Source organism: Sturnira hondurensis, unplaced genomic scaffold, assembly GCF_014824575.4.
Source record: "Sturnira hondurensis isolate 20B ecotype Veracruz unplaced genomic scaffold, ASM1482457v3 Scaffold0017394, whole genome shotgun sequence".
Classification (NCBI taxonomy): Eukaryota; Metazoa; Chordata; class Mammalia; order Chiroptera; family Phyllostomidae; genus Sturnira; species Sturnira hondurensis.
Window position 1 is genome coordinate 93,645 of NW_028090025.1, and position 7,332 is coordinate 100,976.

Below are 7,332 nucleotides of genomic sequence, written 5' to 3' on the forward strand. Positions count from 1 at the left end.
ATTATAAATCCTCACAATTCTATTACAGTGAGTCCAGTAGGGACAGCCATTTATTCCATAGCCCTTGAATACCTGAATCAACAGTGTATGCAGTGTTCCTTCCCCCTTCATATGAGACTACCATCCAAAATCGACTAGAGATTAAAGATCATATATGAGCATGCATGAAATTTTACTAAGCCAGGGACATGTGGAATGAAAGGTGCAGGGAGAAAACAGTGACCTCAAGGTGGGGAGCATATTTTTGTAACTGCTGATTGGCCACTCAGGTGAGAAGGGTATATTAAAAAATATTCATATCAATTGCAGCCCACCCCTTCTTCCAACATACTGCAGAGCTTCTTTAGACTACAGAAATATTACACCTGGTATTGGCAGAAAGATAAAATAGTAACTGATCCAGAATAGCTTCTGGATATGTGGTCCAGAAGATAACTGAAGATTCAAGTTGGATGCAGAACATAATAAAGACTGAATGCCATAGATCCTATAAAGGGACATATCACAAAAGTCCATTTTTATTACATTGGTTGACCTAATATGTTTGAAATATAGCAAACTGTCCAATACTATGACAATTAAGATTTTGGCTTGCCCTGGCTGGTGTAGCTCAGTGGATTGAGCATGGGCCTGCAAACCAGACGATCACAGTTCGATTCCCAGTCAGGGCACATGCCTGGGCTGCAGGCCAGTTCCCAGCATGGGATGCATGAGAGGCAACCATACATTGATATTTCTCTCCCTCCCCCCTTCCCTTCCCCTCTAAAGGTAAATAAATAAAATCTTAAAAAAAGATTTTGGCTTGACAGTTCCTGATCCCTTTTAAATATGGGTGGAATTTCATTTAGGAAAATATCTGACCATTGCCAGAGGACATATAAAGCTGAGAGATATACTAAAAATGTTTGTCATAGCTCTCTTGACCTTTTTCTCAACCTTGCGTTGATCTGTCAATTCTGACTCAGATTGTATTTTCAGAGCCTTTAGCTATTCTTAGAAGTGTTCAGAGAGGCAGTGGGCTATAAGGGCATGACCCTGAATTACATTCAGACCATCTGAGTTCTATGAAGTGACAGAGCAAGAAAAAAAGTAGCTTAACCTTCCAAGCCTCAGTTTAGCTGCTCTGTCAAAAGGAGTAAATCCTCTGATGGCTAGTGATGTTGAACATTTTTCATATGTCTATGCACCATCTGTATGTTCTCCTTGAAGAAGTGTCTATTCAGGTCCTTTGCCAATGTTTAATTGGATTGTTTGTCTTTCTGGTGTTGAGTTGTATACATTCTTTATATATTTTGGAGATTAAAGTCTTGTACAATGTATCATTGGCAAATATGTTTTCCCATACAGCCAGTTCCATTTTCATTTTGATGATAGTTTCTTTAGCTGTCCAGAATTTTTTAAATTTGTTATAGTCCCACATATTTATTTCTTCCTTTATGTCCCTTGGCCTAGGAGATATGTCAGCAAAAAATATCACTATGTGAGATATCTGGAATTTTACTGCCTATGTTTTCTTCTAGGATTTTTATAGTATCATTACTCATTTATCCATTTTTGGTTTACTCTGGTATATGGTATAAGATGGTGCCTTAAGAATCCAGAAACACTGATTCAAAAATATTCATGCACCTCTATGTTCAGAGCAGAGATATTTCCAATAGCTGAGATATGGATACAGCCTAAGTGCCCATCAGTAGATGAGTGGATAAAAAAAACTGTGGTACATTTACACAATGGAATACTATGCAGCAGTAAAAAGGAAGGAATTCCTACCTTTTCTGACAGCACGGATGGAGCTAGAGAACATTATGTTAAGTGAGATAAGCCAGTCAGTGAAGGACAAATACCATATGATCTCACTTATAAGTGAAATCTAATGGACAAAATAAATGAATAAACTAATGAGCAAAACAGAACCAGAGGCATAGAATCATGGAACAGATTGACAGATATAAGAGAGGAGGGTTGTGAAGGGGGAAAATTGAAATAACTGTAATAGCATAAACAATATTTTTTAAAGGAGTAATGTATCATCTACCACACGAAATTGTTTTGAAAATTAGCTGAGAGAAAATGGATGTGCTTTGTAAACTAAAATGCGTGTTATAAATGTAAGGGATTATAATTCATCATCACCATAGATCAGGGTCAACAATCTTTTTTAAAAAATAAAGAGCCAGATAGGAAATATTTTAGGCTTTGTGGCCCACAAAAGTTATATCACATATTGTTTTTGTTATTGTTGCTTTTGACCACCTTTAAAAATATAAAAACAATTCTGAGCTAATAAGCCTTACAAAATAGACCATTGGCCAGATTTGGCCTGTAAAATGTAGATTGCCAACTGCTTCCCCAGATTATTGATATACCTCTGGTCTGACGATTTACTTTCTCTGTGTTTTGTAAAGTTTCCCAGAAAGTCTACTATCTTGACTATAAGACAGTAACGATTATCTGAATCTTTCCATTTTTATCGATGTAATATTCACACAACATAAAATTCTCTATTTTAACCATATTAAAGTGTACAATTCAGTGGCTTTTAGTACATTCATAATATTGTATGACCATCACCACTATATAATTCCAGGACATTCTGAGCACCCCCAAAAGAAACCTGTACCATGCAACTGTTGCTTTCCTTTTCTCCCTTCCCCCAAACCCTGGCAACCAACAATCCATTTTCAGTCTCTATAAATTTACCTATTCTGGACATTTTATATTAATAAAACCATACAGTATATGACTTTTTTGTGTCCGGTTTCTCTCATGTAGCATAATGTTTTCAAGGTTGATTGATGTTGTAGCATGTATAAGTATTTTATTTTTTATGTGGCTAAATAATATTCCACTGTTTGAACATCTTGTTTAGCCATTCATCAATAAATGGATATTTGAGTGTTTAGACTTTTGGATATTAAAATAATGCTGATATGAACACTTATGTACAAAATTTTGTGTGGGCACATGTTTTGATTTCTCTTGGGTATATACTTAACACTGAAATTGCTCGATCATATGGTAATTCTTTTTAAAAATATTTTATTTATTTATTTTTAGAGAGGGGAAGGGAAGGAGAAAGAGTGGGAGAGAAACATCAATGTGTGGTTGCCCCTCATGTGTCCTCTACTGGGGACCTGGCCTACAACCCAGGCATGTGCCCTGACTGGGAATCGAACCGGCAACCCTTTGCTTTGCAGGCCCGCACTCAGTCCACTGAGCTACACCAGCCAGGGCTGGATCATATGGTAATTCTATGTTTAACATCTTGATATGTGGTTTCCACAATGGCTGTCCCATTTTACATTTCTGCCATCAATGTTTGAGTGTTCCAATTATTCCACATGTTCGCCAACACTTGTTATTTTCTGTTTTTTAAAAATATATAGCTACCCTAATGTTTGTGAAATGGCATCTCATTGTGGTTTTGATATCAATTTGCATTTCCCTAATACCTAATAATGTCATGTGCTTATTGGCTATTAGTATATCTTTGAAGGAATGTCTACTCAAACCCTTTAAATTGAGTTGTCTTTTTGTAGTTGAGCTGTAAGAGTTCTGTGTATTCTATGACTTAGACCCTTGTACATGAGTTACTCCTCTTTTCCTTCTTTCTGAATTATATGTCTTTTGGTGGCTTGATTATAATGTCTGAATTTCTATCTCTGAATTTACCCTTGGAGTTCTTGAGCTTATTGGTTATGTATTTCATTGCATTTGGGAATTTTGTCCATCACTTCTTCAAATATTATTTCCATACCACTCCCCATCTCCTTCAGGGACTACTATGGTGTATACAATGGTACGTTTGATGGTGTTTCACAGGTCTCTGAGGCACTATTCATTTTTTTTTCATTTTTTCTTTATTCTCCGCACACTGGATAATTTCAATTGTCCCATCTTCACTATTCTTTTTCTTCAAGTTCAGATCTAAAGTTGAACTCCTCTAGCAATATTTTTATTTAATTATTGTAGTTTTTAACCTGAGAATTTCTTGTTCCTTTTATAACTTATATCTCATTATTCATATTGTATATCTGGTAAGATATCATACTCATCATTTCGTTTATTTCTTTGTACAAGGTTTTCTTTATATCTTTGAGAATATTTAAGAGCTCATTTAAAGTGTTTATCTAATAAGCGTAGTGTTTGGGCTTCCACAAGGATAGTTTCTATTTTCTTTTGTCCTGCATATGAGCCCTACCATTTTGTGTGTTTTTAAAAATTTTTGCGTGCCTTGTAATTTTTTTGTTGAAAACTAGACATTTTAAATATTACAATGTGTCATTTCTGAAATTTATGTTGTCCCCTCTGTGCATGGTTTTCTGTTGCTGCTTGTTATGGTTGCGCTGGCTTGTTTGTTCAGTGACTTTTCTAATGTATTTTGTGAGTTCTGTATATCTTTTATTGTATATGGCTACCGGTATCAGTTAAGGTAGCTTAGTGGTCAATTAGTGACTAAGAAGTAACAAAGCTCTCCTACAAAGATTCACTCTCTCCTCTACCTAAGTATTTGCCTGCTTGTTATTACCTTTGGTAAGTTTTTTAGACCTCCAGTATATTTGATTCTGATAGCTGTGCCTACTTGTTCACTATTTTTATGGAGGGATGGGTCCTTGGATTTCCCTACTCCAAAAGTTTCACTTACTACCTGAATCTCTAATTTTAAAGAGCAATATGAATCTTCAAATATATGCAGTTTTCTGGATTTGATAAGCCATCAAAATAATGGTATCATGTAACAAACTTAGACTCAAATCCTAGCTCTTCTATTTGTTATACAAAACACTTCTCTGGACTCAGTTTCCTCATCTGATAAATAGGAGGAATACAACTTACTCTACCAGGTTGTTGTGAAAATTAAAAAGTACAATCTAGCTCACTAGGCTAGAAATACATGCTTTACAAAATACTATTTGGAAAGAGTATCACACTAAACCATTATGGATCATTACTATGTTAGCTTTAATTGGTATGTAAGGAGAAGATGGATGTTGAGAGAAATGTGACAAAGAACAGGTAAATTGGATTAAATAGAGGACAACAACTTGGATGCTATCTTTATCTCCTAGGCAACTTGAGAAACATTATAACATTGCCTAAAGGCAGGGGTAGAACAACAAGGCAAGAAAGACAACATTTTACTTTATAATTTTGTCCTAGATTAGTTCAGTGTTTACCATACAAAACTTAGCCTCACAGAAACCTTCTCAAACATACAAAAAGCACAAAATAAGTAAAAGCAAAAGCTCCTTTCCTTATTAATACCTCATTTAATTTCCTATTTCTCCTCCAATACTTTCCTGACTTGTCCAATTCACAAATATTTCTCCATCTTTAAACTGACATCTGTCTGTATCAGTATTTTGGCATTAAATCCTAAATTGCTTTTGTAACATTACAGTGTTAACTTTTCATGTATGGCAAGTCAACTCATCCTCTACTGCCCCTCCTTTATTGTATGTACTATAATCTTCTTGAAACTGTATTTTGACATGTACTTATTTGTATCTGTTATAGCACTCAACACAGTGTCATAGTAGGTACCTAATAAACATCTATGATATATTTATAGCAACATAAAAGTCTCTATCTCAAAAAATAGATGGAATTATATCAGCATATATATGCCAAGGCAAATTATTTGAGTGGGAATTAGTTCTCTGAGCTCATCTACAAGCTTGACATGTTTCAACAGAGGGCCCAATACTAAGAATGGAGCACAATTCTTGACCCAGATCTAAGAAATTCTCTTTCGAGGAGAACCTTCTATCTCCAAGTCCTACTTATCTCTATTACTTTAGGGCTACTTCCTGCTATATAAAAATCTCTAGAGCTCTTTTAGCTCAAATAACCCTGGTTTCAAAGTTAAAGTACCCAGAGCATTGTGTTGATTCTCCATCTCAGACCTTTTAAGAAGCAACAGAAACTTTGCACATGCCCATTTTCCATAGTATATCCAGTCAGTTATCTCTGGGACACATCAGATCAGTCCCCTAGTATCCAGGTTGTCAGAAAGTGATCATTAATTATAGGGACTCTTTCCCAGCCTCTTGGTTTCCTTACCCCTCTTGATTATATAGGGCAACCTGGCCCATTCTACAGAACTTCTTCCTGCCATCATATTATTGACCCTTAATCATGAAAGGTTTTGCCTGGAAAGCTGTGGCAAAGGTTAATGTGACTTCTTCTACCCTCTCAGATTCACTTTACTGGAAATAAACTCCCCAGAATGCTACTTAGGTAGATATTTATCTTTATAACTTGAATAGGCCATGTTTATGCTAGGGTCTCTGGGTGAATCTTACCATTGTTATTTTTCTTCTGTCACCTCCCACCAGTCTCAGCAGCTAAAAAAATCCGAAACACACCAAAATAAAGTAGGTCACTGGTATGTAGAACTTGGCCTTCTGAAGGGCATGGATTCTTCCTTCCCAAATTTTTTGTCACTGGACACTGGAAAACCAGGACATGGATGGCTCTCTGGGACTTTTTCATCTTGAATTTGAATGAAGCTGGCCCACAGTGAATCAATAATGATCTTTGCTTTATGCTTTTCATCCACCCTAATATGTTACTCAGAGCAACATTGCTATTAAAACGTGGGTTGGAGGGAACTTTCATTGTTTTGGAAGGGCAGTCACATTTTCTTTCCAGTTTAATTTTAACTCAAGATTTTAACTTAGCATTGTACTTTCTGTGAGGTTTGAAGTTTGGGGAAATAATGGATGGTCCACCCTAGCATTTCAGGAACCAGATGGTAGCTTCTCCAGAGATGCCTCCTTCATCTAGAAGAACAAAAATACAAAAATTTGAGTTATGTCCTAAACATGGGAGAGCCATAGGGCTGGATGGAGAGCAAAGACTGCGCCAAAGACAGGGCCCTGAAGACTGGTTCAAAAGTACTTCCTCTGGGAAGATTTAATGGGTCACTTTTGTATTTCCAGATCATTTTAAAAAGCTAAAAATGTTATTTTATTTTTAATTCCTCAATTAATATATGAATATATTCTTATTTTAAGGAATTCAAATGGTGTAGAAAAAAAGATAAAGGCTTACTGACCTACTTCTCCCAGGGGTCCAAATCCTTTCTCTAGAGATTACAGCTATTAACAGCTTAGTATATTTCCTTTGAGACTTCTTGTATGCACATGCAATCATATATATGTATACATACATATACATACATTGAAAACATGAAATTTTTAAAATTGTAAATAGTATCACACTATATATTTCACTCTGCAACTTTTTTCCTTCTCTAAACCAGTGGTTCTCAAATCTTAGTGTTCATCAGAAACTTAGATTTCTGGTTCCCAACTCCAGAGTTTC